Source organism: Acipenser ruthenus, chromosome 52 (genome assembly GCF_902713425.1).
Source record: "Acipenser ruthenus chromosome 52, fAciRut3.2 maternal haplotype, whole genome shotgun sequence".
In the NCBI taxonomy this organism is placed as follows: Eukaryota; Metazoa; Chordata; class Actinopteri; order Acipenseriformes; family Acipenseridae; genus Acipenser; species Acipenser ruthenus.
Genome location: NC_081240.1, coordinates 7767061 through 7776038, shown reverse-complemented (window position 1 = coordinate 7776038; position 8978 = coordinate 7767061). Strand labels below are relative to the sequence as shown.

Sequence of the window (8978 nt, the reverse complement as noted above, 5' to 3'; positions counted from 1 at the left end):
CTGTAAACTGTGCGTGTGTTTGGTAATGTGTCACTCACACGTGTCTCTGTATGTGTATCTCTTTATTGTGCTTGTGTGTCTATGCGCATGTACTGTACATGCCTTTCTATTGGATGGCTATTTTATACAATGACTCGGATACCTTCTTCCATATTTCAACTCCAGTACAGTATGACTATGACTCTCTCTCTCTCTCTCTCTCTCTCTCTCTCTCTCTCTCTCTCTCTCTCTGTGTCTGTCCCTGTCTGTCTGTCTGTCTGTCTGTCTGTCTCTCTGTCTGTCTGTCTGTCTGTCTGTCTGTGCCACCTAGCCCTCTTGATTGGAACCCAGACCTCCAGCGGTGAAAGGCAGGAATAACTGAGACAAAGGAAGCTAATTCTTGTTACCAAAATGTCTTATATTTTTCTGTTCTAACAGGATCTTTAATAGGAGCAACAGTAGGGCAAGGGCGCTCCACAGATATGCAACTATATTATGCATGAGATTTTCTGTGTGGCAAAAATAAACTCAAGTTTCAGATGAAGAGAGCTGGTAAATGATGGGTAACTTTACATGTGCAACGCAGGCCCTGCAAGTCTAATTTGATTTAAACCATTATCTAGAAATGCATCTTCCTTAAGTTTCATTATTACTGTGCACTTTAAGTTTCGATTTGTTTTAAAGTCTGCCGTTTCCCAGAAATGTAAGTTTCATTATTACTGTGCACTTTAAGTATGGATTTGTTTTAAAGTCTGCCACTTCAATCAAATTGTACACCATTCCCCTCAGACCGCAGGGAATGTCCTTTCGGCTCATGTGTAGCAGGTGACATCATCCAAGTAATTACCTTCACGGACTTAATTATCTGCACATGAATGTAATCTGTACAAACGCTACTGGAAATTTACACAGATTTATTGTATTAGAGTGCAATGCATTGTGTCAGAATTGTATTAAAACGTATTTTAAATGTGTATGTGTTTGAGATAAGGCATGCAAATCACATTTGAAATGCATATTCAACAGATAATCACATAAGAATTGTATATAAAAGCACCCGATACGCATGCCAGCGTCAGTGACACACTGTCGCTGGAGGTGAAAAGCGCTCAGTGCCTACTGGCGCTGGTGTGTAACACCTGTAACATGTTAAACCAGCGCTCAGTGTATAACACCTGTAACATGTTAAACCAGCGCTCAGTGTATAACACCTGTAACATGTTAAACCAGCGCTCAGTGTATAACACCTGTAACATGTTAAACCAACACTCAGTGTGTAACACCTGTAACATGTTAAACCAGCGCTCAGTGTATAACACCTGTAACATGTTAAACCAGCGCTCAGTGTATAACACCTGTAACATGTTAAACCAGCGCTCAGTGTATAACACCTGTAACATGTTAAACGAGCGCTCAGTGTATAACACCTGTAACATGTTAAACCAGCGCTCAGTGTATAACACCTGTAACATGTTAAACCAACACTCAGTGTGTAACACCTGTAACATGTTAAACCAGCGCTCAGTGTATAACACCTGTAACATGTTAAACCAGCGCTCAGTGTATAACACCTGTAACATGTTAAACCAGCGCTCAGTGTATAACACCTGTAACATGTTAAACCAACACTCAGTGTGTCACACCTGTAACATGTTAAACCAGCGCTCAGTGTGTAACACCTGTAACATGTTAAACCAGCGCTCAGTGCCGCACCGCCGCGGACCAGCAGCCCATTGTAAGCTAGCAAGACAATATAGAAAGTGTCACATGACAAGTGTTCGTGTGGTGTTTTAGCTTGCTGAAATCATCTTCTTTAGAAACTTTATTTTTATTTTTGATGGCGCACATTGTAAGTAATTGCGTAATTGTTTCTCGTACTTTAAACGTTTATGTACAGTGTCTTGATCCCATTTTCGCTGTCGCGTACGCAGCTGGGTTATTTATTTCGTTATTTAGTTGTATATTTTATTAAAGCGGTTGATGATATGCCTCGGTTGTACAGAATTCTTCGATAAAGCAGCAAACTTTATCCATCGAGTCTGCAGTAAAATGCTTACTTTAAGCAGGCCTATTCAAATAAACAACATCCCCGATAGCTGTTTAATTCACCGGGCATTTCGGTTTATTCAGCATTATGCGCGCACACACACACACACACCAATGGCAGTAACTTACAAACGTCTTTATTGTGTTTCAATCATTTATTTATTAATGTATTGTGTGTAGCAGCTAGTTTGGTAACTCATGAAAACAACTACAAAACAATGGGATTCTGGGACACTTCCTGTTTCCCCAGCAGGAAGGGCTTTTCCGTTACACAAAGGGTGCGTTCACGGGGATCATTAAACGCAGATTCTGTGCAGACTCTGACCGGTTTAACCAATGATCTTTTAAGAATGAGCTCTGTGAACGCACCCATTGGCTAAATAGGTCATAATCTGCTCTGAATGATCCCCGTGAACGCACCCAAAAATCTTCTATCAGCCGCACACACGCCGTTGCACAGCTGTGAAAACATTTTGTAAACTAGTCTCAAGTATGCTACCCCCGTTTGTAGTTATTGTTTTGACTTACTGAAATACCGGGCTGCATTAGGAAATGCATCACAGCGTCTTTCAGTATGGAGAGTGCTGAATTAACGTCATTGTGTTTAAATGTTAGCCTGCGTGGTTCACGGGGCTTGGAGCTGGGGGCTTCTAATCTTCTAATCTTCTAATTTTCTAATTTCCTGTTAATTAGTATCTATTTTCTATTTAAGCCCTGATCACCTGCACCTTTTCTGTCTAGTGTTTCGTTTTCCTCCTCCTCTCCTCCACCTTCATACATGCCTTCGCATCGGTCGTCTCTGGGGGGTAAGTGAGTCTCACTTCCCCGACCTCAGGGCTAGACATCCGCCTCCCTTACCTTCAGGGGGGTTCTCACCATGTGAGTCAGAGCGGACCCCTGGCCAAACTCTGTCCTGTCGCAGCTCCTGCGCTTATCTTACCTCACTCGAGGCTCTGTTCTATTCTGCCTATACTAACCTCTTTGCTTTGTCCTTATTTCAGGTCCCAGGCAGCGTGACGTCTCGGCCAATCGGGTTTAACGAGCGCCCCTTACAGAAGTCTCAGATGCTGGGTACCTCTCTCTCTCGTCTCCTTTCGAGGGGCGGCTCCCCGAGTCATAACCCTGATATGTGTTTTTGGTTGCTGGGTCCTCTGCCCCTGGGATGTGTCGGCATCGCCGCCCTCAGTCAGTGACCACTTCCTATCCTATTAACTGCTCCTTTCTGCCTCTTCTGCCTTATCCTTCACCCCAGCTCACGCCCCTGAAATGCATTAATCAACCTCCCACAAAACTATGTTATTAATGAGGAAATAAATGATTGACACAACATTATATGTTGTTGATGACATTAAGCTCATAATCCCATCATGATGATATATATTATATATTTTATGTATTTTATATAGAAAACTGTATATTTTGTGATTATCCCTGTATTTTAAACACAATATTAATAAAAATACAGTCACAAAACACAAATTACAAAATACAATCACAACTCTAAGTCGCCCTGGGTAAGGGCGTCTGCTAAGAAAATAAATAATATGAGCTCCCCAGTGTCCCAATGAGGAAACCCCCAGCCAGATCCTTAAAAGCTCACCTCACCTGCGAGAGCTACCCAACTGTAAACTTTACATCGATTGCTTACAAATGTAGCAGCACTTGTAACTTTTGGCAGAAACGACAATAAGAAGAAGGAAATTCCCATGCAAGACCAGTATGTCTGTGTTACCATGTAGACATAACAATGCAAGTCTAATATTGTGCAGTGATTGCAGGGAGAGGGCTGCCTGTATGAACAGAGACTTGCATGTTTCAAACATCCATTTGAAGCCCCCCAGGTTTGTTATTATTATTATTAGTTAGTCCTGCTATCGTGCATTGTTTCCAGGACAACAGTTTACACTCTTAAAATATTTTGATTTATTAGTGATGTAATAAACAGGACAGAGGGTCATATTTGTTAACCCTATTGACCAGATGCCGAAATCCATTGAGAATAATGACCACACACCTTTTTAACATTTTTGAAGGGCTATTAATTTATCATCTTTAGGTCTAACAGGCTGGAAGTTGGTACAGACTACCCTTGTGTACAGTAGATTGTGCATACCGAATCTCTGACCTGTAGCTTCAGTGGTTTGGCTGTAGGACCCTCCCATAGAACCTGGAAAAAAAAACACTTCCGAAATACTACTCGTTTTCTACCTTCTTTACCCTAATTCAGCAACCCCTTGGCATAGAAATACCATTCAAAGTGTTCTGACATCAGAGTGATGCTCTGAATACGTGTGCCAGATATCAGAAAGATCAATACTGTAATACAAATGTTATCCCAAAAAAGATACAGAGTACTTTGTTAGGCTTCAAAACGCTATCTATGTATGGTTGCTGAGAGGGTTCTGGACGGTCTAGAAAGCTCAGCAAAGAACCTCTCTTTTATCTGGATGTCAGATTCCAAATATGTCTGATAAGGGTCTGTAAATTTTGGTTCTCTTGCAGCGCCCCCTTGAGTTTGGGGTTTTCTCAATTTTTGACAATCTGTGAGGCATTTTCAATGAAATGTACGTATTAGAAGATTTACAATCTAAAGTGTTTAGTACCCACTAGTGAGCAGGCACTAAGCCGTCGGAGTAAAAATAAGCCGTTAACCAACAGCTTCCAGTTGTCCTGGGAGAGGTTTGGTTTTAACACCTTTTCTTGGCGGTTGCTCTCCTGGGTGGAGGAATGTTGGAAGAACGTTTTATCTACTACTTTACCTTTAATTATAGAGATGCTCCTTGATTTAGTGGGCTTGAATTGCATTCGTGCCCATTCAATGTTATTGGTTAATTTGCTCAATAACCGATTAGTGCAGGCTATTGTTGAAGTCATGGTTGTCATGTCATCCATGTATGCTCGAATTGGTGGTAGTCGCATTCCAGAAGCCAAGCGCTCTCCTCCTACTACCCATGTTGATGCCCTAATGATTACTTCCATTGCCATGGTAAAAACCAGTGGAGAAATGGTGCATCCTGCCATTATTCCAACTTCTAGGCATTGCCATGTAGTGCTGAATTCTGAAGTTGAAAAACTAAATTGCAAATCTCCAAAGTAGGCTTTCACTAAATTTGTTATTGTCATCGGTACACTGAAAAAATCAAATGCTGCCCAAAGTAGTTCATGTGGCACTGAACCATATGCATTAGCCAAATCCAGGAATGTCACATGGAGCTCCTTCCTCTCCTTTTTAGCTGATTGAATTTGTTGCCAGATCACATTGATGTGTTCTAAGCAACCTGGGAAACCTGGAATGCCCGCTTTTTGTATTGAAGTGTCAATGAAGCAGTTCTTTAATAGGTAAGTTGACAATCTCTGAGCAATAATGCTGAAGAAAATCTTGCCTTCTACATTTAATAGGGAAATAGGGCGAAACTGACTGATGCTTGTAGAATCTTTTTCTTTAGGTATAAAGACTCCACCTGCTCGGCGCCATGCTCTTGGTACAGCCTGTTTTTCCCATGCCACTTTCATCAATTTCCACAGGATTCGTAGAACTCCTGAAGCACTCTTGTACACTCTGTACGGAACTCCATTAGGCCCTGGAGATGATGAAGCCCTTGCTTTTTTCACAGCTTGCTCTATTTCTTTCCATTTAGGTGCACAGTCCTCCATTTGGTATTCTGGTGGATTGATAGGTGGGATGTCTGAAGGAACTGACATAGACTCCTGCCTTTTTGAATCTGTATGTGTTTCCTCCAAATATCTCTCCAGCTCAACCTGTATTTCCACATTCTTAACTGGAATACTGATTTATTGTGTTAATAACAATCACATGGTTAGGTACAGATTACATACATGTGCAGATAATACAGGTGCTTGGAGAAATCAAATGAGCATTATTATGAGACTGGTGTATTTTGTATCCATGTTACCTATATACTGTATATGTTGTCTAATATTTTGCATACAACTAGTTAACACTAAAGCAGTTTCCCATCATGTGCCTTCCCATAAAACAAAGGGTTGACATCCAGCATTGTAGATGAGAGCTGTGGGAGTGAGTGCCAAACCTGCGCTTCCTTAATGTATGGCACACTACTGTTTCCTTGAGGTTTGTAGTAATGTGGCCCGACAGGACTCCTTAATAACAAAACGTACATTACTGAGAAACGGTTCACTTTAAAATCAATCCAAACAAAGTGCACATTAATAATGAAACTTACATTTCTGGGAAATGACAGACTTTATAACAATTCCAAACTTAAAGTGCACATTAATAATGAAACTTACATTTCTGGGAAATGACAGACTTTAAAATAAATCCAAACAAAGTGCACATTAATAATGAAACTTACATTTCTGGGAAATGACAGACTTTAAAATAAATCCAAACTTAAAGTGCACATTAATAATGAAACTTACATTTCTGGGAAACGGCAGACTTTAAAATAAATCCAAACAAAGTGCACAGTAATAATGAAACTTAAGGAAGATGCATTTCTAGATAATGGTAAATGTAACACCTGCAAGGCAGCCCTGACTACGCCATTGAGGGAATTGCACACTCAGAATTAAAGTTATTTTTTTCAGAGGGCAAATCAGGTTAGAGAGTAACAAGGACACAGTTATTGTCAATTAAAATAATGTTTTATTGCACAGAATTAAGAATTAGCAGCAGAACATTACAATATCACGTAGGTGCTTTGTACAAAAAAAAAAACAACCAAACAAGGGTTTTGTTTAAAATCACAATAAAGATCAGAAAATAAAAACAACCGATTTAAAAACAAACACAAAATACAAAACGCCAGTGAGTGCAGAGGAGGGGATATCGATAAACACCATTCATCATCATCATCATCATCATCACCATCATCATCATCATCATCATCATCATCATCATCATCATCACCATCACCATCATCATCATCATCATCATCATCATCACCATCATCATCATCATCATCACCATCATCACCATCACCATCATCACCATCATCATCATCATCACCATCATCATCATCATCATCATCATCACCATCATCATCATCATCATCACCATCATCATCATCATCATCACCATCATCATCACCATCATCACCATCATCATCATCATCATCATCATCATCATCGTAGCAGCAGCAGCAGCAACAAGAACTACGTTTACCAGTTATTTTCGTTTTCTTTCCATCTCAGGTCCCCTCTCCTACACGCACAGACAGACAGACAGACAGGCAGACAGACAAGACAAGACAAGACAAGACAAGACAAGACAAGACAAACGGTGGATGGCCATCCTAGAAAACTAAAAATCAAAGGGTATTTATAGTCAGGTTCGTATTAGTTTCAATTTCCGGGTAATTAATTAATTCGCTGAGTGGGGAAGGAACAATAAAGTGTTACAAAATCAAAGTGCCCTATCAAAGAAGACGTGCACAAATCAAAATATACAAATAATAAATAACAAGAGCGAAATAAAAATGTGAAATAACGGGTCATTTCAACACTGTTACAGTAAAAACGAAACTTACATTTCTGGGAAATGGTTTACTTTAAAATAAATCGAAACTTAAAGTGCACAGTAATAATGAAAGTTTCTTGATAAGGATAATGGTGGAGTTGAAATAAAAGATCACAATTGAAACTTGAAGGACCTGCATTGCACATGTAAAGTTACCCATCATTTTACCATGCTCTCTTGATTTGAAACTTTAGTTTTGTCACACAGAAACTCTCATGCATAATATACTGCACTTGCATATCTGTGGAGGGTCCTTTCCCTGCAGTTGTTCCTATTAAATCTCCTATGGAACATTTTAGAACAACATTTTAGAAATTTTGGAAACAAAAATTAGCTTATTTTGTCTCAGTCATGTCGGTGCTGCAAGTCCTTCACTGGTTACGGCTTGGGTATTGTATTTCATTTAGTAATGGTTACATTTCGTACTTTACAGGGAGTGTTAGGTTATTATTATAACCCGGGTTCCCTGGAATAGACTTGTAACCATTACACTTCAATGTTGCTGCGTTCACTCCAACGCAGCAGGACTGAAGAGGAAATGCCACTGACCCTAATGCGACAGTCATATTTATCTCCTGGGAGCAGAGACGATGTCTGACACATACAGGGCTCTTAAGGAGCAGATTTGATAGACGTGCTACGGAAATTTGGGCTAAAAGAGATATATCCTATTCGGTAATGCTTACATTTCTATTTCGGGGAACCAGTGTTATGGTACAGGAACCAGGGACTGAGGCAGATAGGCAAGTTCCTGCTTCAAGTAATTTTTAAATTAACTACATTTGGTAACTTTGTAAGGTGGTGTTTGAATTAGCTGAGTTGGTGTGTGATTAGTACCAGGTGAGTGGTTTAATTGAATAGAAGTTGATTCGCTATTTGATTGGTTTCCACGCAGTTTAGTTGGTTCTTTTGCCACGCAGTTGTTTTATATATATTAGGCAGCCTATTTCCACTCCAGCAAACTGAAGAGCCTCAACAAAAGAGCCGGGAGTCTAGCTGTGGGAGTCCAGCGAGAGGAGGCCTGCACCGAGACGCTGTTCAAATAGATCCGAACCTAACGGCGCTCTGGAAGAAGCAATCTACTAGTCAGGTCTGTACCCTCCACCCCACTGCTCCCACTGTGCCTATTTGTCTCTCCTGTCCTGCTATGACTGTCTCTCACATCCCTGTTCTGACCTCTCGCCCTCGTCCTCTGCCCTCTATCCTCCAACCCCTCTAACCTCATCCCTCTGCCTCTTTCCCCCTCCCGCACACTCTCTGGTGCATTCTGGAACTGTCACTCTTCTGCTAACAAAGCTGATTTCATCTCTGCCTTTGTCTCCCACCTCTCTCTCGATTTCCTTGCTCTCACTGAAACCTGGCTGTTCTCTGATAACACTGTAACTCCTGCTGCCCTGTCCTCTACGTCCTGTCCCATACCCCGCATCTCACTGGACTGGGAGGTGGGACT

General features: G+C 40.8%; 1 protein-coding gene across 3 annotated transcripts in view; it reads left to right on the top strand.

Annotated features, from left to right (window-relative positions):
* Positions 1–8978, top strand: part of LOC131696742 (GTPase IMAP family member 8-like) — a 206888-nt gene that overhangs the window by 147343 nt on the left and 50567 nt on the right. The gene's annotated exons all lie outside the window — the stretch shown is intronic.